Genomic DNA, 25929 nt, shown 5'->3' on the forward strand with positions numbered 1-25929 from the left:
TACAGTATCTAATTATAAGCAAACAGTATAAAATAAAGTTTAGATTATATATATATATATATATATATATATATATATATATATATATATATATATATATATATATAATTAAACTAAAGGGTAAACAAACAAGAAAAGTAAACAAGAAATCATTAAAATGTAAATAAATATATAAATAAATATATAAATTAAAATTCAAACACTGGGCAGTGAAGCTCTGGACTGGAGAATACAGCAGACCGGGGAGCGCAGCTGAAGACCAGTCGTAGTTGTTGGTATGGAGAAAGCAGTCAGAGGAAGAAACAAATTCAACGGATAATCCAGCTTCAGAGATCCACAGCAGACACAAGTCAAAATAGGCAGTGAACAAGAGAGGACAGATCAGAGCTTGACACAACAGCACTACACAGGAAATGACTATGACTAGCAAGTTATTGAAGTTTCAGACATTTATTGTAATTTCATTACATATAAAATCTCCAGAGTAATTATGTAGCCTATACTTTATTTTATTGTTTTCATAATATATCATATACCAAAATTACATACAATTAAATAAATTTAGAGTTACAGGGAAAACAGGTTTAAGTTAACAGAAGTCAGAGTTAGTCTCCGAATACTTACTTAAATTATGAGAAGAGAAAGAACAGGCCCTGTAGTTGTGGCGTTGCTCGCTGTTAATGGAATGTTAAACTTAGTGTCATTTTAATAACAGCTGTACAAAATAATAAAGTAATTTTTCATAAGCATGATCTATTTTCCACATTATGGACATGCTGTTTTAGGTAACATAACTACATTTAATAGTAAATAGAGTAGTATACTTCTTACCTCATCCAATTCTTCTTTCCATAGATCAGGAATTACAGCAACACTGATCTGAGGTGAATTCAACAGCTGAAAACATTCTGAAAGACAAGTTACATGAGTAATTTGAAAACAACAGTGAGTGGTTAAACAATAGAGTTTTATGCAACTTACGCATAATTAAAATCCAGAAATTATCAATAGAAGAGTACCTCCATGTAAAAATAGCCTGTTGAGTAAAGAAAAGAGTGGGTTTTAAATAAAACATCAAAAGACCAATCAAAATAGAAATTTAGACTAGCTTACCTTTTAATTACTATCTATATTAATTAGGCATATGAACATTAATTTATATACTTTAACTTATAGGGATAGCTCACCCAAAACTGACAATTCTGCCATTTTAGCCTCATCCTTTATTTGTTGCAAACTTATTTAGCTTTTTTTCTGCTAAACAATAAAGAAGATATGTTAAATAAAGCTGGAAAACTAACTATTTAATTCCATAGTGTTTTCCTACTATGAAAGTAAATGCTTACAGTCTTTAGTGTTCAACAGAATAAAGAAACTTTATTTTGGAATCACTTATTATTTACAGGGCAAATAATTCGTGAGTACATATCATTTTTGAGTGAACTGTCCCTTTAACGGGACGCAATCTACACAGAGATGCTTTGTTTTTAAAAGTTATTTTGTGTGTTTTGTAAAAAGTGGGTCGGCTTGTGTGATGAAGTATCATAATGACTGATCACGACGGATATGGAAAAAACTGAACTTCAAAAACATTATTGTCCATTTGACTAAAGACAAGGCGTAGGTAAATAATCAGGAAATGTTTTATCGAGAGATTTAACATGTGATGTTGGAAAAGATTGTTGTCGAAATCGTAGGTTTGTTTGAATATTCACGATTTATGTATCTTATTTAGCATGAAGAAATAAAGCAATACTCACGTCTCCTCGGTCGTTGATGAATGAGACGACGGCTTGTTGAAATTTAAACTGATTCAGCTGTGACCAGTAAATGTTGTACAGTGGTTGTCCACGCCACCTAAGCACAACCTAAAGCATGCGACCCTCATGATGTTTAAATGGCAACCTTATGACATCGTTGTGACAACCTTTAGCAACAACGTAGAATCCTCAACCTTTTTGCAATGTTGGTACAACGTTGTAGGAAGGTCGCTACGTTAAGGCAACGTTGTGTGTTTGTTGGGAACTAACAGGGAACGTTAGGGTGTTTGTTGTGGGGACGTTCCCAGGACGTTCTGGAAACCTTCAGGGAACGTTCCGAGAACGTCCTGGGAACGTTATGTGTTTGCTGGGATGTACCTAATGAAATAAAACAAAAAATGCAATACATAATTACAAATACTTACTGTGGTTTAATGGTGTTCAAACTAAAACAATGTATATTATTAAGACATTGATGATATACAGTATGACGTCATTGTCAGCAATGAGGGGTCGACGACAGCGTACTCCTACCCAACAAACACATTTACGTTGTAGCGATGTCTGCACAACGTTGTATTTTTTCAAAGGCAACGTTGCCGCTTACGTGCTCGCTACATTGTCACAACGTAGAAATAGGCTCGTTTGACTTGACCAAAATCTGCGCAGAATGGATCACCGGTGATCACCGCAAGATGCATGCCGGTTAGAAATGTGTCCGCCTTGCCTTCGCCTCGCTCTGATGTCACGCTGACGTGCGCCAAAAAACTCTCGCGATCTCGAGGCGGGTACCTCGGACAGAGCAGTCGGCCGCAGTTGCTCTCAAAAGACTGCGCTCACTAAAAGCATGATGGGAAACGACTGGCTGACGACACAGCTTAATGCTGATTGGATGAGACTGACACATTACACTTTATTATCTTGTTTTACTAAGGTTTATACCTGGATTTGTTGAATACCTTTTTTGTATTTTCGTTGATAATTAAAAAAAAGTCATAGAGTGCATTACATATGGTTATTTATTTAGATTTACACGCAAACAAAAACAAAACACATCTTTGTAAAACATAACGTGACCTATCCAATATAACTGAATGTTATTAATAAATCATTAGGATGTGCATGTGCTGTATTCTATTTCTCTCTCAGTCTTAAGTCCTGTTTGTTGTCATTTTCACTTTTTGTATGTTTGTGTGAATTTTGTATTGTAATTTTTATGCAGCGTTATTGCATTAAAGTCAATCAAATATATACATATATTCAGAAATACAAAGGTAATCAGACTGTTTTGTCATTTTGCCTCATCTTTAAGTGGTTTCATATGAGAAGTGAAAAGGGTGTAGTAAACAAGACACACACACACACACACACACACATATGTATATGTATGTGGAGTCAAAAGTCATGTTTAATAGACCAAGAACTTTCCACAGTTTTTCCTACAGTCTAATAGTTTTTATTCTGGAGAAAGTCTTGGGCTGTTTATTTTAGTCTGGCTGGAGTAAAAGCAGTTTATATAGACCTAATAAGCATGTCAATATAATTAACCCCCTAAGAATTTATTTGTCAAACAAACATTTGTCATGACTTGTCACTCAAAAGCATCTTGCTATGGCTACTTCATTTATAATATAGCCAAATTAGGTTTCTTGAAAGCTTTCTTGCTGTATAAGCTGTTTATTTTGTTATTCTTTTAACGTTTGTTGAATATACAGAATTATATTTTTAATACACCCTTTTAGTTAATGAGCTGTTCATCTTCTGTAATTCTGACCATCTCTGTAAAAACAGTGATATTTCTATTGCATCCACTCCCACATTAAAAAATACCATAGTAATGTATACTGTAGTGCTTTTGAACCATGTTAAAATAGCCTATTTAAATTTTATAGTTCTGGTATCACAACAACGATAAACACAACCCAATACTAAATAAACATGTTCAAAAATGCTATAATATTTACTATAAATCACCATAGTATTATTTCATGAGGTCATTCGTCTGCGATAAAAAACGCGAACGAGATCTCCGCCACTGGTGACGATTCCAGGTGGCTAAACAGCGAGATTCGGCAGGTGTCCGACTTCTGATGTAATTTTTGAGCCCTCCTCTTACTGCGCACGCCTGCTCTCGTTAACAATGCAGTCAAGGCGAGGCGCACCTCAAACGAGCCTAATGTAAGACGTGAGAAGGCTGTAGCAACGTTGTCGTGCGACATTCAGCAACCGCGAGGCGGCGTTCTTACTACTTGTATTAATATTTTTTGTGGCAGTTTATCATTACTGCCTAGAATACAGGATAAGCAGCAATTCTTTTCCAGTATTGCTTAATATGAAATATTGTTCATTTATTTTTCCTATTTAATTTAAAAACTGCATGTGTAAACTTTAAAGTGTAAAAATGCCACACAAATGAATATAATCAAACTTTTTATTATATAGTTCACAACATTTAATACATACAGTACACATACAGTATCTAATTATAAGCAAACAGTATAAAATAAAGTTTAGATTATATATATATATATATATATATATATATATATATATATATATATATATATATATATATATATAATTAAACTAAAGGGTAAACAAACAAGAAAAGTAAACAAGAAATCATTAAAATCTAAATAAATATATAAATAAATATATAAATTAAAATTCAGACACTGGGCAGTGAAGCTCTGGACTGGAGAATACAGCAGACCGGGGAGCGCAGCTGAAGACCAGTCGTAGTTGTTGGTATGGAGAAAGCAGTCAGAGGAAGAAACAAATTCAACGGATAATCCAGCTTCAGAGATCCACAGCAGACAAAAGTCAAAATAGGCAGTGAACAAGAGAGGACAGATCAGTGCTTGACACAACAGCACTACACAGGAAATGACTATGACTAGCAAGTTATTGAAGTTTCAGACATTTATTGTAATTTCATTACATATAAAATCTCCAGAGTAATTATGTAGCCTACTTTATTTTAATGTTTTAATAATATATCATATACCAAAATTACAAACAATTAAATAAATTTAGAGATACAGGGAAAACAGGTTTGAGTTAACAGAAGTCAGAGTTAGTCTCCGAATACTTACTTACTGTAAATTATGAGAAGAGAAAGAAGAGGTCCTGTAGTTGTGGCGTTGCTCGCTGTTAACGAAATGTTAAACTTAGTGTCATTTCAATAACAGCTGTACAAAATAATAAAGTAATTTTTCATAAGCATGATCTATTTTCCACATTATGGACATGCGGTTTTAGGTAACATAACTACATTTAATAGTAAATAGAATAGTATACTTCTTACCTCATCCAATTCTTCTTTCCATCAGGAATTACAGCAACACTGATCTGAGGTGAATTCAACAGCTGAAAACATTCTGAAAGACAAGTTACATAAGTAATTTGAAAACAACAGTGAGTGATTAAACAATAGTTTCATGCAACTTACGCATAATTAAAATCCAGAAATTATCAATAGAAGATTACCTCTATGTAAAAATAGCCTGTTGAGCAAAGAGAAGAGTGGGTTTTAAATAAAACATCAAAAGACCAATCAAAATAGAAATTTAGACTAGCAGACCTTTTAATTACTATCTATATTAATTAGGCATATGAACCTCAATTTATATACTTTAACTTATAGGGATAGCTCACCCAAAACTGACAATTCTGCCATTTTAGTCTCATTCTTTATTTGTTCCAAACTTATTTAGCTTTTTTTCTGCTAAACAATAAAGAAGATATGTTAAATAAAGCTGGAAAACTGTAACTATTTAATTCCATAGTGTTTTCCTACCATGAAAGCAAATGCTTACAGTCTTTAGTGTTCAACAGAATAAAGAAACTTAAAGGTTTGGAATCACTTATTATTTACAGGGCAAATAATTCGTGAGTACATATCATTTTTGAGTGAACTGTTCCTTTAACGGGACGCAATCTGCACAGAGATGTTTTGTTTTTAAAAGTTATTTTGTGTGTTTTGTAAAAAGTGGGTCGGCTCGTGTGATGAAGTATCATACTAACTGATCACGATGGATATGGAAAAAACTGAACTTCAAAAACATTATTGTCCATATTGACTAAAGACAAGGCGTAGGTAAATAATCAGGAAATGTTTTATCGAGAGATTTAACATAATGATTTTAATGTTGTTGCCGTCCGTTAACGGAATGCCGAAATGTTAATCGCACGGAATAACTTCATTACGGCTTTTGTGTGTGTGTAATGTTGGAACAGATTGTTGTCGAAATCATAGGTTTGTTTGAATATTCACGATTTATGTATCTTATTTAGCATGAAGAAATAAAGCAATACTCACGTCTCCTCGGTCGTTGATGAATGAGACGACGGCTTGTTGAAATTTAAACTGATTCAGCTGTGACCAGTAAATGTTGTACAGTGGTCGTCCACGCCACCTAAGCACAACCTAAAGCATGCGACCCTCATGATGTTTAAATGGCAACCTTATGACATCGTTGTGACAACCTTTAGAAACAACGTAGAATCCTCAACCTTTTTGCAATGTTGGTACAACGTTGTAGGAAGGTCGCTACGTTGAGGCAACGTTGTGTGTTTGTTGGGTATGGTTTGCAGTTAATTCAAACGGATCTATAACCTGTATGTAAGTCAGTTTATCAAAATGACGAACCCTGGCATGTTTGGTTTGTTAATTACCGCGTGCTCTCGATTTTCTTGTATTTCTCCAGCTTGACCTTTTTATGGCATGTATCTCTCTTGCATTATGTGTCTCTCTTAGATTGTCACGCAAAGCGATACCACAAAAAAGGCGCCGGTGTGACGTCGCTTACAACAAACGCACGTGACTGACAAAGACTAGATACACTAGATTGTCGACTAACGTTAGTGAAAGAGTCGTTCAGGGGATTCATTCACAAACGAATCGCTCCCTCAGTCAGTATGAGAAGTGAAAGCAGAAGAGGAGGTGTGTTTCGGGACACGGATTAGATTACATTTAACAGGGAGGGTGAATAGTACATTTCTGTACATACAAACACAAGCTTTTTGTCAGGAATGCCCGTGCGGTCACTGATTCATCAATGTAGAAAAGTGATGTAAAATTATAATTTTCGTAATTAGAAAAAAAAATACATACTAACATCCAGGAAAACTCCCGATCACAGATATATGTGTATATGTGTATATCTCTGGCTTTGCATGGCCACAGTCCTCCACTGTACCTTGGTCCCGCATTCATTTCAAAGGAGCGCTACCATACTAACAATAGGCAAGGCGACATCTAGTGTATATCTATGTATTAAACCAACGATGGCAAAGTGTATCGAAAACCACCGGCAGGCACTTTTTTTCCAGGGGTTTCAGTACAGCGTAACCGCTACTACGTCATTGTGTGGGCGTGGCCTATCTGTGAATTTGCATAGGTCACGGCCGTGCTGAAAAAACCAGCAAAGACCAGCATGATTTTCATGCTGGTCTATGCTGGTCAATGCTGGTTTAGCTGGTTTACCAGCTTGGTCTTGCTGGTGATGCTGGTAGACCAGCTTGGTTTTGCTGGTTGACCAGCTTGGTTTTGCTGGTTGACCAGCTTGGTCTTGCTGGTAGACCAGCTTGGTCTTGCTGGTGATGCTGGTGGACCAGATTGGTCTTGCTGGTGATGCTGGTAGACCAGCTTGGTCTTGCTGGTGATGCTGGTAAACCAGCTTGGTCTTGCTGGTGAAGCTGGTAGATAAGCTTGGTCTTGCTGGTAGACCAGCTTCGGCTTGCTGGTCAGGCTAGTCTACCAGCTTGGTCTTGCTGGTCATGCTGGTCTACCAGCTTGGTCTTGCTGGTTATGCTGGTAGACCAGCTTCGGCTTGCTGGTCATGCTTGTCTACCAGCTTAGTATTGCTGGTGATGCTGGTCTATGTTTGGTGGACAAGCAAGACAAAACTGGTCCCAGATAGCATACAGTTCTGGGCCACATCTGGGCCAACTAAGGCACATATGGCTCACTTCTGGCAATGGCAGGAGACATATGGGCCAGATGTGGCCCGTATGTGTCACACCGGGTGTAGTGTGAGTTGTGGCCTGCTGTATGTGGGCCAGATGTGGCCCGTGTGTGACACCCCGGGTGTAGTGTGAGTTGTGGCCTGCCGTATGTGGGCCAGATATGGCCCGTGTGTGACACACCGGGTGTAGTGTGAGTTGTGGCCTGCTGTATGTGGGCCAGATGTGGCCCGTGTGTGACACATCGGGTGTAGTGTGTGTTGTGTATTTTTAGTTCCGGTTTAACTAAATTAACGGGAGCCTTTGAAGTGGTTACAAATTGTTAGAAATTGAAAATCAAAGTTAATTTGTTTTTCTAAGTCTGTACACTTTCATTTTATGAAGTAGAAAATAAATATTGTAAATTAATGTAATGTGATGCAAGGATTTACATTTTTCCGATTGGCTACTTCTGCCTGTAGACTGCATACCTAATGAGTGGGAGGGGCTTGCTGCTCAAACAAAACACAGACTCTGATGTGAAGCAGCAGCAGTTCTGTGTTTCCTGTGTTTTATTAACATTATTGTCCCTCATCAGTCAGTGAGAGCGCTACACCTTCTCTGAAAATAATAACATTGCATGTTCTAAATAAGACTTTCTGAGATTGAAAATGATTCTTTAGGTTATTAAGAATAGGAATAAGCTATTGCTTATCAGGGAAAGTATATGTTTGTAACCTTATCACATATTAATTCAGTTTATTTCCTCAATAATGGATTTATTTTTACTTTAAGGCTGCTATGAATAAAAATTTATATTATCTGTTATATGTAAATGTTCCAGCATGAGTAAAATTCATTTTTTTTTCATATTACCTGGTATGTCTATAAATGTCTATAAATGCAGTGAGTTTCATCATTTATTATGTTTTGATCCATTAATGTTTTGTTTAGTTCCATTTGAATGAATTAAGACAGTGTCCTACCGCCACCTACTGGGTGGATTTAATTTGCTATTAGTACTACTTTTTAATGAACAATTTTACAAATGAATTCATAATCTAATAATACTGAATTAAAGTGCTGTTTTCTTGGTGTTATTTTTTGCAATTCTACGTTTTTATAATGATTTTGTTTGATTAAATGCCACATACAACATTGTTCTTTTTTTATTTAATTTGAATATTAAATAGACATAAATGTTTTGTTTATGAATAAAATAACTATATAGAAAAAAATGTCAGAGAACTGAGCAGTAGAATGAGAATAACATAATTGTGTTCGTAAAGCTGATCTTTGTAAACAAAACAAAGTTTTATTTACTTATTCTAAAGAACACAAAAAATAATAAAAATAAATCTGACCAATTTTAATGCGCACACCTAACCCCGCTCCTAACCCGACCCCTCACTTTGATGTCACTAGCTCTATTTGAGTGCATTGTTTCTGACATTGCATGTCAAACTGTGTGTCTCAGCTTGCATATGCAAGTCTGCAATCAGATACTAATGCTTCTGCAACACAGCCCTGAGGGTACAATCCTCAGTGCTGGGAAACACCACACATTATCTTAATCACAAACTACAGCAAATTTAGTTTATCCAAAATTCACTTATACTGCAAATTTTTGCACTGTGGAAGAAACTGGAAACCAACAGAAACAACATGCAAACTCAACATAAAAAGGCCCAAAAGTCTATCCTGGTTCTGTGTGTGTGCACCTGTAACAGTGTCAACAAATTTTATAGACAATATGCTATCAATAAGCATGTTAATTAGCAATTAGTTGATTGTAAATATATCTTAAAGTGTTATAGTTTTTATATAACAAGCTACTGAATATTAAAAATAACAGTAAATATTCTAGAATTACAGCATGTTACATAACAGAGCAAGGACATGTTCACAGTATGTCTGATAATATTTTTTTCTTCTGGAGAAAGTCTTCGACTAGAATAAAAGCAGTTTTTTATCTTTTTAAAAGTGTTTTAAGGTCAAAATTATTAACCCCTTTAAGCTATATATTTTTTCTACAGTTTCAGAACAAATCATTGTTATAAAATAACTTGCCTAATTACCCTTACCCTAATATATTAATATATATATATATATATATATATATATATATATATATATATATATATATATATATATATATATATATATATATATATATATATATATTTATTTATTTATTTAAAAACATAATCATAAAACTGCCCCCTGGTGGCGAATATGTGTTTCGCTTCATCCTTGCATTACGGTGGAGTGGGCGGAGCCTCGTGAATGACGGTTATTTTTTTCAAACGAGGGAGTGAAGTCAAGTCCGCCATTTCATCTTCTTCTTTATATCGGGTAAGTTATTATTTTAAAATCATATTTGTGAGATATTTGTCGTCAGGTAATGTTTTTATTTGTTAGAAAAGCCCCTGTTTTGAATAGTGATAAAACTGTAACTTATATGTGGATAATATGGCTAAAAACGGCTAAGAATGATGGCCGCCGTCAGTTCAGTAATCTGTTAAGTTGATTGTGCTCGGGGTTTTAACAAATTCATTTAAGTTACAATTGTCCTTTTATTCGCTCGTCATTCCCAATTAAATGATCAATAAGAGTTATATGAAGAACAGCGTCGAAACGGGAGCTTGAATGAATGAATCATATGCTGTCCGTTTTATACAGTTGTAATAGGTGCTGAGTTCTGCTTTTGTAACGTTAACGTACTGGTTTTAGCTCAAACACTGAACGAACAGTCTCTTTTTGGTAATGTTAATCCTAATGATCTTTATTTGCTTGTTAATGTGTGTTTTATTAAGTTTCAGCAAAAGTTTGCAGAGTAACGTTATGTGGTTCATGCTGGCCTCTGTTGAGACTGGTCTGCATTAAACAATTTTTAAAGCCAAAACGTTTGAAAAAAAATCCACAGTTGAAACATGATGTGTTAAATGACTTATAAAGGAAATTAATTAGCTAAAAAAGAAGGCTAAGTGTGTTATGAAATATTAAACCTTGTTAAAAAATAAAATCAATTGTGTTAAATAAGCTTAAAATCCATATCTTATGTTTTATATTACTTTAAAACAGCCTGGAAACTGAATTGCACCATTAATCTTGAACATATGTATCAAGTCCAAACAAATGGTTTTGTGGCAATAAAAATAATATTTTTATAAAATGATTATATTGTATTAATTTGTTACAGAAAAGAAAGGAATCATGCAAGGATGCAAGCTGAAGGAAAGGACAACTATCACATCAGTGCATTACTAATTGTTTGACTTCATCATCAAGCACACCAGGTACAATATTGTACATATTTTGTAAATTGTATATGTCAGACTGGTTGTTGGGTACTGAAATAATATATTTTGTTTTATTTATTATTAAAATATATCAAGATTTATTGCTGCTATTTTATCATTGTGTGAGGTCGTAGCTTACTTAAAAAATCTATTATTAAAAAAAATCTAATTTGAAAGAAAGTCTAAATGTTTCCACAAGGTACCTTATTGAATTGTTTTCTGAAAAATGTCAAATTTGAATGTACTGGTGAGCTGGAAAAACATTTTATTTTATGTCAAAAGTAGATTAATTTACCTTTTATCGCATGTTTAAGTTATAATTTCAGAGTGAAAAATGTAAAAGAAAACCGTTGAAAACAATGGCATAATGATTTTGCTTGTTCACAAGAGGTATTTGATTTATTTTTCCTGTAGTGATACATAAGTTTTTAAGACTAATGCTTGACACTTAAATTTTAAAGGGATAGTTCACCCAAAAATAATGACATCTTTTATCCTCCACTTGTTTCAAAATATTTTTTTTGTTCTGTTGAACATAAACTCAGGCAGTGCGGTGGAACAGTGGATAGCTCTGTTGCCTCCCAGCAAAAATGTTTTTGGTTCGAGCCTCGGCTGGGTCAGTTGGCATTTCTGTGTGTAGTTTGTATGTTCTCCCCGTGTTGGCGTGGGTTTCCTCCGGGTGCTCCTGTTTCCCCCACAAGACATGCGGTACAGGTGAATTGGGTAAGCTAAATTGTCCTTAGTGAATGTGTGTAAATGAGAGTGTATGGGTTTTTCCCAGTGATGTGTTGCAGCTGGAAGAGTATCTGCTGCGTAAAACATGCTGGATAAGTTGACTGTTCATTCCACTTTGGTGACCCCAGATTAATAAAGGGATGAAGCTGAAAAAAAATGAATGAACACAAACCCAGTTTTTCCTACTATGTTAATCAATAGTTACAGGTTTCTAACATTCTTCAAAATATCTGCTTCAGTGTTTAACAGATTCAAACTGCTTTGAAACAAGTAGAGGATGAATAAATGGTGGCAGAATAGTAAACTAAATTTTTAAATGTTTTATTCTGTATGTTATGTGTATTCATATTTGTCTTGTCTTTTGTCATATTGTCCTTTTAGCTCAGATTGTGATGGACCTGGAATGCGACACCAGTTACTCTTAAAGCCTGATTTATACTTCTGCGTCAGGGGACCGGCGTAACCAACGGCGCATGCAACGCGCGTGGCTGTGCATTTATACTTCTGCGCGCTGTCTCTGTCGGTCTGCATTAACACTTTCGAAACGCTAGTTGGCAGTGAGGTTTAAATGTTCCTCTGTGTCGAGTTTCTTCGTTACTTTTTTGCTTTTCCTAAACACTTCCGGGATGTACAAGTGGCTCAAACTCGCTCATTTTGAGGCAGGAACCGGTGGACGTACAACAACTTTAACTATGAGCTAAACACAAAACAAAACTTTCCATCCGGAGCTCCTTCACGGTACTCCACACTTGTAAACAATCGCTCGCTCACATTCGCGCTGCTCTCGGTCCCGCCCAGACTCGTCAGCGCTACCAAGCCGACCAATCACAGAGCTTACGCTAGGCGTCGTTGCGACGTGTAGTTACATTTTTTGAGAAGTGCACCTCAGTGACGGCGACGGCCACGGCGAAGGGCTATGCGTCAGCGCCATAGCATACGCCGGCGTTTGACGCAGAAGTATAAATCAGCCTTAAGTCAAGAACCAAATGAAGCACCAGAGTACAGATTATGGAGGTATCTAAAGTTGAACTAACTGGAAGCAGGGAACCATACCAATAAAGTTCCTTAAGGTAAAAGCACCTGCTTTATTTTGATAGGAAGTATTTTTTTATAGAGTTCTATTGTTTTATTCTTATTCTAATTTATTTTATTCATATACTGAATGGAAGTCATTCAAATTTCACAACAAATGATTTGCAGATTGAATATAAAATATAATGACATTTTAATGCATTATTTCTTTTGGTTATTCTTTACATCTATATATGGGCAAGTATTTAATCAATGAAAATAATTTTAAACAACTTAACTAACCAAATTACTCTGTTTGACCCTAATATTTAAAATAGCAAAATCCTCAAACTAACACACACTCTTGTGAATGCATTCTCACATTCATACACTCAAAAACACACATTCATACAACAGTCTGTCTCAGTCTGACTCACACACAACATCCTCTCCCACATATTTTTCTAGCAAACCTCCACCACAAGCTTGTCCTTTTATGTTGCTTTTATTTCAAATATTTTAGAGCATTATATAGTCCAGGTTTTTATCACTAAGTATTTTTTTTTCCATTCAGCAAGTTCCTTGTAAAGATTAACCCAGGGAAGGATCGAAAGTGGAGAAGACCAGATCAAGAAAGACTATATCAAGATCTGCAGTCAGTTCAAAGGTACTTTCACTAATTACCAAGACTTCAGACTATGAATTGATGGAGAAAACTTTGAGTGTCAGATCTTCCTACATCGCCTAGCAAAAATTCTTCCCAGTGTCTTGTAGTAGAAGGGATGCAGTCAATCGAGTTTACATTATTTCGTAAATTGCTTTCTGATTTAATAAAAAATATATTAACCAAACTTGATTAATGTAAAAATTTTGATGAAAAGGGCATGTTTTACTAGAGCTTTTAGCACAAAGGCACCCCCATCTTGGAATATTGCTGTGTCTGACGTCACGGGGTTGGTATGCTAGAAACGTTTTTGAATGAGGTATTTGTATGATTTATACATAGTCTGTCTTAAAGCGTCACTAAATTGTACAGGCATTACAGGTCAAAGCAATCTGTTGTTATATTTATCAAAATAAACAATAAGGCTCTTAAAACACTGCTTTGAAAAATGTAGAAAATGTAAAAAAATATTTCAAATATTTTATAATATTAATAATATTATAAGGAAGTATAAAACCTTCCTAAGCTTGAAAATATACTAAACTTCCTTAAAGGAAATAAACTTCCTTTGTTAGTGCAAATTCCTTTTTATGTAGTCTTGTAATTAAACCATTCAAACAAGTTTACACTTAAAAAAGGTCCGTAATGAAAATCCGATTTTTTTTTTCTCCAAATGTAACTAGCTAAAATAGTACCATGTACTTTTACTCTGTATTAGTATTATTTACTAAAATTTGTTTTATTTTAGCAATATAATAGTATTTCTAGTCCTTTAATTTAATGTAATTTAATTTTCAGTTTTCTTTCCATCTACAAAAACATTAAAAAAATTATTTCACAAGCACATTTAAAATAGGTTTAATACTATGAAATATTATATTAATATTATTTTTTATTTTTTATAAATTGATAGGTAGTTCCTATGGAATGTTTTTATGTATTGCTGAGAATACATTTCAGGTGTTCAATACGTTGCTTGTCAGTCTTAAAAATAAAAATAGGTGCTTAAAAATGTGCTTAAAAGTCCTTAATTTTAATCGAGTTGTGCCTGTATGTACTCTGCAAACAGCACCTTTTAATTGTTGTCTTCTCCGATTTTCAGGATGTTTTGCATTGGACTGTTTTTTTTGGCTTTGACCCTTGCTTGCCCCTGACCTCACTCTTGGACTGCCCTGTTGGATTTTCAGTTTATTTAATTTAAAAAAAATTTTTGGTTCTGGGTAGATGCTAATAAATATTTAATTGTAATTATTTAATGTAAATCAAAGGCGGCAACACCAAGGCTCCAAAAATACAAATTTATTAAATTAAAAAGGCTGACACAGAGCGTGAAACGTTTCGAGCCGCTGGCTCTTCATCAGACAAATAATTTTTCGTTGTAATTTTTTAAATAATATGTTTTTGTTAAATATGCGATTTCTGTGTTTGTTCAGTCTACTCGTACTTGTTTATCTTGTTTCTGTAATTATCATTTGTTTATTTGACCCTTGCCTCGCCTCTGATCTTGTTTTTGGATTGCCCTTTATATATCTTTTTATCTAGTTATATGGTTATAAAATATTTGTTAATTTAATTAATATGCATTTTATAAATATATATATATATATATATATATATATATATATATATATTTTTTTTTTTTTTTTTTTTTCTGTGTTTTTTTCTGTATCTATTTATCTAATTTGTATATACATTTGTGTTTGTATGTTCTTCTTATTCTGTATATCCACTTACCTAATTTTAACTTTTATATATATTTATTTGCATTTAATTTGTGATAATTCTGTATGCATTTATTTATCTAATTCATATATTTATATGTATTGCATTGATAAATCTGTTGTTGTTTTTTTTGTATGCATCTATTTATATAATTTATATAAATTATATATTTGTATTTATCAATTTATATGCTTCCTTTAAAGCAATTTTTTAAATAAAGCAATTTAAACTAAGCATTCCTTTTAATGTGATTTATATAGCTACCAAATGTAGATGTCAGCCACATCTAACCCAAAAGTCAGCCGCAACTGAACAAGATCTGGGCCAGATCTGTGAAATTGCATGGGCCGCATCTGGGCCAGATCTGAAAAACTGCATGGGCCGCAGCTGGGCCAGATTTCAGAATTTGCATGGGCCGCAGCTGGGCCAGATCTAAGAAAATGTATGGGCCACATCTGGCCCAGAAATGGACCAAGCTTTTTCTGAGATATGGCCCAGATCTGGTTCAGTTGTGGCTGACATTTGGATCCTTATGACAGCCACAATCAGCTTGAGACATCGCCGTCATTCCGCGCTGTATGTGGGCCAGAAGAAAGTGGGGGATGTGGGCCATATCTGGGCCAGATGTAATTTGCTATCAGTGACCAGCATGGGATTGCTGGTCACTATCAGCGCCAGCATCCCAGCTGCATCTCATGTTGGTGACCAGCATCCCAGCACCAGCATTCCATGCTGGTCACCAGCATAGCACCCAAATCCCAGCAAGACCAGCATATGTTGTGTTTTGGTGCTGGTGACCAGCATGAGATGCTGGTGACCAGCATGGGATTGCTGGTCACTAGCATACCAGCGCCAGCATCCCAGCAGCATCTCATACTGGTGACCAGCATCCCAGCACCAGCAATTCATGCTGGTCACCAGTATAGCACCCAAATCCCAGCAAGACCAGCATATGTTGTGTTTTGGTGCTGGTGACCAGCATGAGATGCTGGTGACCAGCATGGGATTGCTGGTCACTAGCATACCAGCGCCAGCATCCCAGCAGCATCTCATACTGGTGACCAGCATCCCAGCACCAGCATTTCATGCTGGTCACCAGCATAGCACCCAAATCCCAGCAAGACCAGCATATGTTGTGTTTTGGTGCTGGTGACCAGCATGGGATGCTGGTGCTTGTATGCTGGCCACCAGCATAGCAGCAGCATCCTATGCTGGTCACCAGCATCACAGCACCAGCATCCCATGCTGGTCACCAGCATAGCACCAGCATCCCATGCTGGTCACCACAGCATAACACCAGCATCACAGCACCAGCATCCCATGCTGGTTATCAGCATACCAGCACCAGCATCCCATGCTGGTCACCAGCATACCAGCACCAAAACACAACATATGCTGGTCTTGCTGGTGACCAGCAATGCTGGTCTATGCTGGTTTTTTCAGCAGGGGGATCATGCGCAGATTGTGAAAACAGCCGTTTGATTCAGATACTTGTACGTAATCGCAGGGGTTTTGTGTCCAATGCCTTTTATATGCAGTACAAATACCTGTACGTAATCGCAGGGGTTTCGTGTCCAATGCCTTTTATATGCAGTACAAAATAGCTGTCCTCATCGCAGGTGTTTCATGTGAAGTCAGTGTATGTTATATTAAACAAATTAACTTAAGATACATCTCAGATTACATTAATACTGTTATAACTTAAGATACCTGTCCCGATCCCAGGGCTTTTGTGTCAAATACTTTATATATCATATACAGTAACATCAGATACCGGTCCTGATCCCAGGTGTTTCATGTATGATCACTTTTATATTAGTTAACATCAGATACCTGTCCTGATCCCAGATGTTTCATGTATGATCACTTTTATATTAGTTAACATCAGATACCTGTCCTGATCTCAGAACTAAAAATTTCTAGCTGGGACTTCATTTGACAAAACTTCAATTACTGTCACGAATCAGCCACCAATTCAGACATGAGAAGGCAATATTTAATTACGTGCTGCTCTTATGTGCTGAAACACTGAACACTTTCCTTTACTTTAGATATAATAAGCAACATCTTTAAATAAAGGGAATCACCTATTAAGTGTCATAAAGCCTATAGGGAAAAAATCATGTTTCAGTTCTCTCCGGAGCATTTGGGATGAACGTTGGACAGATTCTGTCTAGAGGATGTTATAAAAAACATTTTATATCGAGTTATTAACGGAGAATTTTATATATGTGGTGTTATATTATGGATGTGTGCGCTCCCTGCGCTCCGGGTCCCTCCGTTGGTGGCAAGACCACTGGATTTCGATGCCAGTCGGTCGGCGAGTAAATGAATATGATGAATGAAAACACACAGGCATGTGCGTATAGACATGCGTTGTATTGCTGTACAGTAACGTGTCATTTGTTTGTTTTGGTTGTCCTAATTTTAATAGTTTCGTGATGATGTGCTTTATCTGCATGATTCTCGCTGAAGTGGGCGGTTTGAGTGACGTTCGATTCGGGGGATGTTCTGGGGGCGGGGTTTGCTGACGCGCTGCAAGCTACTAGCCCCACAGTGGAAACGCGACATGATTTCGGCCTCCCTGCTCCACCTCCCGGGCGATTGGCCCGCCCTGGCCCGATTTAAGCCCTGGCTCGCACTGGCCTGATAGTGGAAATGCGGCTAGTGTCACAATAACTTCATTCACATTAACCATGGACTACAATTCCGCCATTTCTGGACTACATTTTCATACATGCACTCTGCTCACGCACACATGCTTCCTCATCTAGAATGATTACACTAACACCACCTTAGGATTGTCAGAGACTGATTGCACACACTATTTAAGCAACACACTCACTCATTCACATTGCCGAGTCTTGTTAACTGTAAAGTAACACTACAACGCGTTTCCTAGTCTTGTTTTCCTGTGTTTTGACCCTAGCCTTGTCCCTGATCCTTTGACTATGATTCTGGACTTCCCTTGTATTTCTGTTTGCACCTGTATTGACCATTGCTTGCCTGACCACTGATTAAACCTGCTCGTGGATCCTATCTCTGTTGTTTGTGTCAGTCGTCAGGTTACACTAATACAACTGTTTTGGATGTTTTTTCTGTAGTGTACTTTATTGTAGTACAACTAAAAATTTATTTAAGTATTACTGGTATTTGGTATACTTTTGTCAAGTGTACTAAAGTCCTACTGAAGTATAAACATACTTTTAATTATTATATTTATAGTGTAAAACCATCAAACTTTTATTTAACACAAAAAAATAAAAAAAATAACAATGTACTAAAAATTTATTTGCGGGTATTTAAGTGTATTTTAATTGCATTTAATTATATATTTTTTTTACCTGGGATCCCTTCAAAATGTATTGTTTAAATAAATGTTTAGTATGTTAAAAGCACATTTTAGATCAGCTTCATTTTGTCTCATAATAGCACAGTTGAGTACACTTAGATGTAATTAAGTTTATCTTAAACTACTTAATACAAATTTTTAGTACATTAAATACAAAATTAGTTTGGGAAAATAGAGCACTTTTAATACAGTATTTAGCACACTTTTTTTTACAATTTGAATATTCTTTTAATATATTACTATTATGCTGTAATTTAGTCATAAATATATTTAAATGTTTAAAAGTAAGGTTCAAGTGTATTTGTAGTTGTAACTAAATATATTTTTTTAATACAGATATAGTATGTTAAAAGCACATTTTAGTTCAATTTCAGTGTGTCTCAAAATAGCACAGTTGAGTGCACTTAGATGGTTTTAAGATTATCTTAACATATACTTAATAATATCTTTTAGTAAATTAAGTACAAAATTAGTGTGCGAAAATAGTGCACTTTTAGTACATTACTGAAAATTGTACTAAATATACTTAAAGTGTATTTTAGCACACTGCTTTCACATTTTGTATATTCTTTTAATATATTACTATTATGCTTTAAGCTATTCTTAAATGTATTTATAAATGTTTAAGATTAGGGTTTAAGTGTATTTCTAGTTGTAACTAAATATATATTTTTAAAATACAGATATAGTATGTTAAAAGCACATTTTAGTTCAATTTCAGTGCGTCTCAAAATAGCACAGTTGAGTGCACTTAGATGGTATTAAGTTTATCTCAACATATACTTAATACTATCTTTTAGTACATAAAGTACAAAATTAGTGTGTGAAAATAGAGAACTTTTAGTACATTACTGAAAAGTGTACTAAGTATACTTAAATAAGTGTATTTTAGTGCACTTTTTTTCACCTGGGACACCATGAAAGAGCACTTTTCCACTTCCCCGGATGTGACAGTCCGAAATCTGCCAGTCTGGGACGCTATGCTTTCTAGCTTGCAGATTCGGTGTGTTTTGCCAGTGGCTCACGAGCGCTGGGAGGACGGTCTCCTTTCTCCCACCCCTCGAGCCTCCCCTCCGGAGCTCGGGTGTGGAGTGAGAGCAAATCTCTCACCTCCAGCTCTTCCGTGGGACCCACGTGCTTCCCGGATCAGCACACCCACTCCGCGCTGCCCCACTGCTGGTACGTCACCGATTGTAGCGATGAGTCCATTAGCGAGAGCTCTGCCTGCCTGGTTAGCGCGGGCCAGCTCTTCGCGGTGGCTCATACGCACAATCAGACTCGGCTATGTGATCCAGTTCGCGAAACGGCCCCCCCAAGTCACGGGTGTGTATTTACCAGGGTCAGCCCCCTGTCCGCCCCTGTCTTGCGAGAGGAGATTGCTGTCCTCCTGGCGAAGGATGCAATCGAGCCGAGATGGAGAGCGGGTTCTACAGCCCACACTTCATCGTGCCCAAATAGAGCAATGGGTCACAGCCAATCCTAGATCTGCGCGTTTTGAACCGCTGTCTGCTCAAGCTGCCGTTCAGAATGCTCATGCAGAAGCGCATCCTCCGGTGCGTTTATCCTCTGGGTTGGTCTGCAGCATTAGACCTGATGGAAGCGTATTTCCATGTCTCCACTCTTCCTCGCCACCGTCAGTTTCTGCAGTTTGCGTTTGAAGGTCGAGCATGGCAATACAAAGCCCTCCCCTTTGGACTCTCTCTGTCTCCGCGGGTCCTCACAGAGCCCGCGGAGGGTGCCTTAGTGCCCCTTCAGCTCGCGGGCATCCGCATACTCAATTTTCTTCACGACTGGCTGATTTTTGCCCTCTCTCGGAGCAATTGCTTATGCACAGAGACAAAGTGATCCGGCACTTTCACCTTTTGGGGTTTCAGGTCAACCGAGAAAAGAGCAAACTCACCCCATGCAGAGGATTTCTTCTCTCGGGCTGGAGTTGGACTCGTTCACCATGGCAGCGCGCCTCTCCGGAGAGCGCGCTCAGCTGATGCTGTACTGTCTGAGAGAGCTCGACAGTAAAATAGTGGTCCCACTGAAACTATTTCAGAGGCTCCTGGGGCATATGGCATCCGCTTCACGCCGCTCGGATTACTCTATATGAGACCACTTCAGCACTGGCTTCACGATCGAGTCCCCAGACGCACATGGCATGCGCGCACACACCGAGTCTCCGTTATTGCGCTGTGTCGCCGCGCCCTCAGCCCTTGGAGCGACCCCTCGTTCCTACAGGCCTGAGTGCCTCTAGGACAGGCGTCCAGTCTTGTTGTCGTTTCAACAGACACTTCCAACACGGGCTGGGGGGCTGTGTGTTGCGGGCATGTGGCTGCGGACCTGTGGAAAGGTACCCAGTTGCATTGGCATATCGCCTGGAGCTGTTGGCAGTGTTCCTCGCTCTCCACCGTTTTTCCACAGTGCTGGAGCGGCAACACGTGCTGGTCAGGACGGACAGTACGGCAGCGGCGTATATCAACCGTATGGGGGGTATGCTCTCTCGCCGCATGTCTCAGCTCGCCCGCCGTCTGCTCCTCAGGAGTTATCCGCGGCTGAAATCGCTGCACGCCATTCATATTCAGGCAAGCTCAACCGTGCAGCCAATGCACTCTCACGGCAGCCTTACGTCCTGGAGAATGGAGACTCCACCCCGAGTCTGTTCAGCTGATATGGGCGCGATTCGGGGAAGCCCAGATCAATCTGTTGCCTCCCCCGAGATCGCTCATTGCCAGTTGTTCTTTCCCTGACCAAGTGCTCTCGGTACGGATGCACTGGCTTACAGCTGGCCTCGGGGCATGCGCAAATACGCGTTTCCCCTAGTGAGCCTGCTTGCGAAGTTACTGTGCAAGGTCAGGGAGGACGAGGAACAGGTTGCTGGTTGCGCCCTTCTGGCCCAACCGGACCTGGATGTCAGAGCTCTCCCTCCTCGCGATAGCCCTCCCCTGGCAGTACCCTTCGAGAGACCACCTACTCTCTCAGGGACAGGGCACCATCTGGCACCCTCGCCGATCTTTGGAGGTCCTTAGACGCGAGGAAGACTTAAATAACCTCCGATTGCGGTGGCTATTACCGTCACTTGGGCTAGACCTCCCTCCCCGAACTCGCCTATGCTCTGAAGTGGAGTCTATTCACTGAATGGTGCGTCTCTCGCTGAGAAGACCCCCGTAATTTGCCAGATTAGTGTTGTGCTTTCTTAACGCCAAGAGAAGCTGGAGAGCAGGCTGTCGCCCTCCACACTCAAGGTTACGTGGCTGCCATCTCCGCTCTCATGACGCGGTGGCTGGCAGCACCGTGGGAACGCATAACCTCATCATCCGGTTCCTCAGGGGCGCTAAGCGAATTAATCCACCCAGTCCCCTCTCATGCCCTCTTAGGATCTCGCCCTCATTACACGAGCCGCGTCAGGTCCCTTTCATCCTCGACTCAGTTTCTTTCTGTCCCTGAAGACAGCTCTGTTTGTCGCGTTGATATCGATTAGAGGGTCGGGGGCCCAGAGGCATTTTTTCGGTCAGTGACTGGTGCCAGTAATTGAGCTGGCTTTCTCTCACGTCCTGAGACCCCGCCCGCGATATGTGCCCAAGGTTCCTACCACTCCGTTTTAATACCAGGTAGTGAGCCTGCAAGCGCTGCCCTCGGAGGAGGCAGACCCAGCCTCTTCTTTATTGTCCAGTTCGCGTCTTGCGTATTATCCGGACCGCACTCAGAGTTAGATCATCTGAGCAGCTCTTCGTCTGTTATGGTGGTCGGCAGCAGGAAAGTGCCGTACCGAAATAAGTTTTCCACTGGATTGTGGATACCATTCTCTCGCTTATCAGAGCCGAGGTGAGCCGCGTCCCACACTGCGCCTCTCTAACAGACATTTGTAGAGCTGCGGGCTGGGCGACACCCAACACATTTGCAAGGTTTTACAATCTGCGAGTGGAGCCGGTTTCCTCAAGGGTATTAGGTAACCCTTTGGTGATTGAGGAAACAACTCGGTAGGGTGTTGAAACACGCTTGCTGCGCCATTCTCCCTAACACGGAGGTACGTGCGCCTTTTATCTGTCAGTAAAGTTTCCCGTCAGGTGAGCCCTGCAGATTCCTTCGTGGCCCCCAGCACTGACTCAGCGGAGGAGTCACCTGCTGGCCCACTACGTTGTTGGTCTGCCCGCTGGTCAGCCCCCGTTTTAGGTATAGGTGCCTGCTATGCGTGATCCCCCCCCAGGCGATCCCATATGCTTATTCCGCCACGGTTAAGTACCCCCCCCTGGGTGGACCCGTGTCTTCCCTCTTCGCTAACCACTTTTTTTTTTTTTCTATGAGTACTCACCCTTCTTAGGGCTAGTCCAAATGTAAATTCTGCCATCTATTCCCTTTTTGGGTAGCGGATGGCCTCCGCAGCGTCCTCCCTATCGGGATTGCACGCTTCCCAACGTACTGTCGTATTTCCTAAAATTAGCTAGACGCTCACGACTTTCCAAAAAATATATCTAAATCCGTAAAACTTCTGTTGAAGTAGGATAAATTAGGGCCAGGGACACATTGGAGGGCCGCGCCCATGATGTGGGTGCGTCACGCTTGCTTGACTATCCCCTCATCGGGGGCGTTGGTAAGGTGCAGTCATTATGGCGCTTTCCATAGTTCTCACATACGTGGATTTTCAAATCAAATCCACTTTTAGCACTTATGTTCCCCAACCGAAGGGGAACGTTCGAGGTTACAGAAGTAACCCTATGTTCCCCGAGGAGGGGAACGGAAGTGCTATACTTCGTCGCCATAATGACTGTCCCTTAGCTGTTTGAAAGTCTCTTCAGCTTAAAAGGATGGCGTTTGCTCGCTCCAGGTGTGCTTATATACTGGTATAATTGGCAATGAAGCACACCTGTGCAAGCTTACGCTGCAAATTCATTGCATTCATTGGCCCGTTCAATACTCTTTCAGATAAGCGGCTTCTGAACCGAAACCTCCCATACGTGGATTTTCAAATCAAATCCACTTATAGCACTTCCGTTCCCCTCCTCGGGGAATGAAGGGTTACTTCTGTAACCTCGAACATTATAGTAATCTCACAAAAATACTTACATTTTATGGTGTTTTTGACATTTTTGCACATACCGGTGAATGTATTAATTACACTTCAGCTTTGTATATATTAGGAAAATTAAAATGCATGATTTATAAGGTGTACTTTGTAGAAATGTTCAATATATTTGTTACCTTTGTACATTGGTCACCAATCTCGGTGATGGAGGGCCGGTGTCCCTGCAGGGTTTAGCTCCAACTTGCCTCAACACACCTGCCTGGATGTTTCAAGTATACCTAGTAAGACCTTGATTAGCTGGTTCAGGTGTGCTTGATTAGGATTGGAGTTAAAATCTGCAGGACACTGGCCCTCCAGGAACAAGTTTGGTGAACCCTGCCTTAGTACATTAGTAACAAATAGTAGTGTCTGTTAAATAAAAATAAATAAATAAACAAATGTGGCAGTGTTTAGTCTATCATTATTTTGTATCTTTTATTATAAATTTTCATTTGGCACAATGGGGAATGAATAAGCAAGATTAGGTGAAACCAAAATCACATGCTACAACAGTTTAAAATATTCATTTTTAGCCAATATCATATTCCCGGGAAACTTGATGGTTCTTCGACTGGCTCAACACATTTTTGTCATTAAGCCAATGTGAACAGACTGTTTCTACAACTGGCAAAAAAATCAGCTGAATTTCATTTGGGCTAATTGAAAAAAAAATAGATTTGGGCAGTATTTTTTTTTTTTTTACAGTGCATATATTATTATACATATACAAAAATACAGTATATTAAATAGACATAGACTACTACTACCATTTTAGCTAGGGCCATTACATTGCCATTGGACTAGTGTTTGCTGGGCACTCAGCTGAGCTTTTTTTTTAGATTATCAAAAAATAAAATCAATGATCTGTGTGGTGTCAGGAGCACAATATTACACATAATGATAGAAAACTGCTAAAAGTGTGTCTGTTCAAGGGATAATTTGCTCAGAAATATAAACTGTGCCATCACTTATCACTTATCCCCCATGTTATTTTTTACACATGTTAATGCCTGTTTTTCTTTCCCCTTAAATCACCTGATTACTATGTTTAGTGAAATCCATCTGTGCTGCTTTTAACTGATTTGTAAAACTATTTCTCACCATTCACATATTGAACTTTGTACCTTCAATGCTGAAAAAGATATGGGGGAAACTGCAATTTTGATCCTATTATATAAAAATATACATTTTAGTAGCATCTTTATTAAAGAGCATATTGTAGGTTAAAAAACGTAGGTTTTAAAAAAGGTAGAATCGTTTGTGAAAATACTCTATAATACTGTAAAATACCATATTAAAATGTTTTATGAAGTGCAAAGCACAAATTTTAAAGAAAATGTGTCTGTTTTCCCACTTCCGCTTTTTTTTCTAACCACCCCGGTGACGTCAGTAGAGGGACTTATCCAATGACTGTAAAAAATATGGATGACGCGACAGCCCCTTTTCCCATTGAACGCCTTGAGGGCAAAATGCCTGCTTGACGGGCACAAACTGTCGCAAAAGACTGCTGAAATTGGAGCCTTGACATGCGCAAAAGGACTGTCTGATGGAGCCAGAGGAGGAGCCGCGAAAATGAGCGGAGTCGAGCTTCCAACCAAACGCTTTATATAAAATCAACCACGCCCCCCGAACTTCTCGGCATGCGTTTGCTGTCATATCAACACAAATGGATGTAATAACATTAACAAATATCAGGGTTTTATATATTCAATCGCGCCAGCTCCGTCGCGGGCTGATTCCGGCTCGCATGCGGCAGTGCCGGCTCGCTCGGCCGCCGCATCTGGCTCGATTGACTCGGGCTGGAATCGGGCAGTGAGTCCAGGCATCCGGAGTAGGTCCAGCAGAGGTAGTCAGTCTGAGCTTTGAGGGATAAGTCTCCGGCAGGCGTGAATCTAGCCGGAACTGGCCCGAGTGTATTTTGCTATCTGGGTGGTTAAGCGTGTATCAGCAAACTAATAAAGCCCGAAAAAAGCCCTGACCTTAGCGAATAAACAGTGTTCCACCAGGATCATGTATGTCAGAAACTATAGTTTACTGTTGAACTCATTTTGTCATGGTAAAATAACACAGAAATCGAATAATAACACTTCAGTCTCCTGCCGAAGCTCAGACGCGCTGCTTTGAGAAACTGTCAATCACAGCTGTCAATCACGATGACACGCCCATCATTAAATTACTGCTAAAAACAAACTGTTTACAAAAATTAAGATCTGCACCTATTTCAGCACAATAACTAGTGACCAGAACCATCTTTCGGGACATTTTATTGCAAGTGTAATAATTTTTTTTTATTTGGCCTCAAGTCTCCTGCATTAACACGGAGGAGGCGGGCTTTATGACTTGTACTGCAGCCAGCCCCCAGGGGGCGATCTAACGGCCGAGACACGTAA

The 25929-nt window shown here is 38.7% G+C and overlaps 1 protein-coding gene and 3 long non-coding RNA genes across 16 annotated transcripts in view; 2 read left to right on the forward strand and 2 right to left on the reverse strand.

The window, feature by feature from the left end:
- Positions 1–122: 122 nt before the first annotated feature.
- LOC101883734 (uncharacterized) lies at positions 123–1870 on the reverse strand. 9 transcript variants are annotated; one of them, XR_012385293.1, is made up of 6 exons: positions 1761–1870; positions 1188–1254; positions 982–1036; positions 832–908; positions 625–674; positions 123–324 (listed from the first exon to the last, which is right to left on the reverse strand). It is a non-coding gene; the product is annotated as an uncharacterized lncRNA (long non-coding RNA). The 9 variants fall into 9 exon arrangements; XR_012385297.1 differs by having other exon boundaries at positions 832–897; positions 1020–1036; positions 1188–1257; XR_012385292.1 differs by having other exon boundaries at positions 1020–1036; positions 1188–1257.
- A 678-nt stretch (positions 1871–2548) lies between these two features.
- LOC141376106 (uncharacterized) overlaps positions 2549–25929 on the forward strand; it is a 107719-nt gene continuing 84338 nt past the window's right edge. The window contains exon 1 of the mRNA XM_073912603.1: positions 2549–3945. The gene's annotated coding sequence lies outside the window, so the exon portion shown is untranslated. The remainder of the gene's footprint in view (positions 3946–25929) is intronic.
- Positions 4358–6163, reverse strand: LOC103911633 (uncharacterized). 5 transcript variants are annotated; one of them, XR_011016822.2, is made up of 5 exons: positions 6082–6163; positions 5212–5266; positions 5068–5129; positions 4860–4910; positions 4358–4557 (listed from the first exon to the last, which is right to left on the reverse strand). It is a non-coding gene; the product is annotated as an uncharacterized lncRNA (long non-coding RNA). The 5 variants fall into 5 exon arrangements; XR_012385299.1 differs by having other exon boundaries at positions 4856–4910; XR_002459558.3 differs by lacking the exon at positions 5212–5266 and having other exon boundaries at positions 5068–5140.
- The window catches only part of si:dkey-287i17.4, a 126602-nt gene continuing 110695 nt past the window's right edge, over positions 10023–25929 (forward strand). The window contains exons 1-2 of the long non-coding RNA XR_012385301.1: positions 10023–10061; positions 10909–11722. This is a non-coding gene — a long non-coding RNA (si:dkey-287i17.4). The remainder of the gene's footprint in view (positions 10062–10908; positions 11723–25929) is intronic.

Source organism: Danio rerio, chromosome 9 (assembly GCF_049306965.1).
Source record: "Danio rerio strain Tuebingen ecotype United States chromosome 9, GRCz12tu, whole genome shotgun sequence".
Taxonomy (NCBI): Eukaryota; Metazoa; Chordata; class Actinopteri; order Cypriniformes; family Danionidae; genus Danio; species Danio rerio.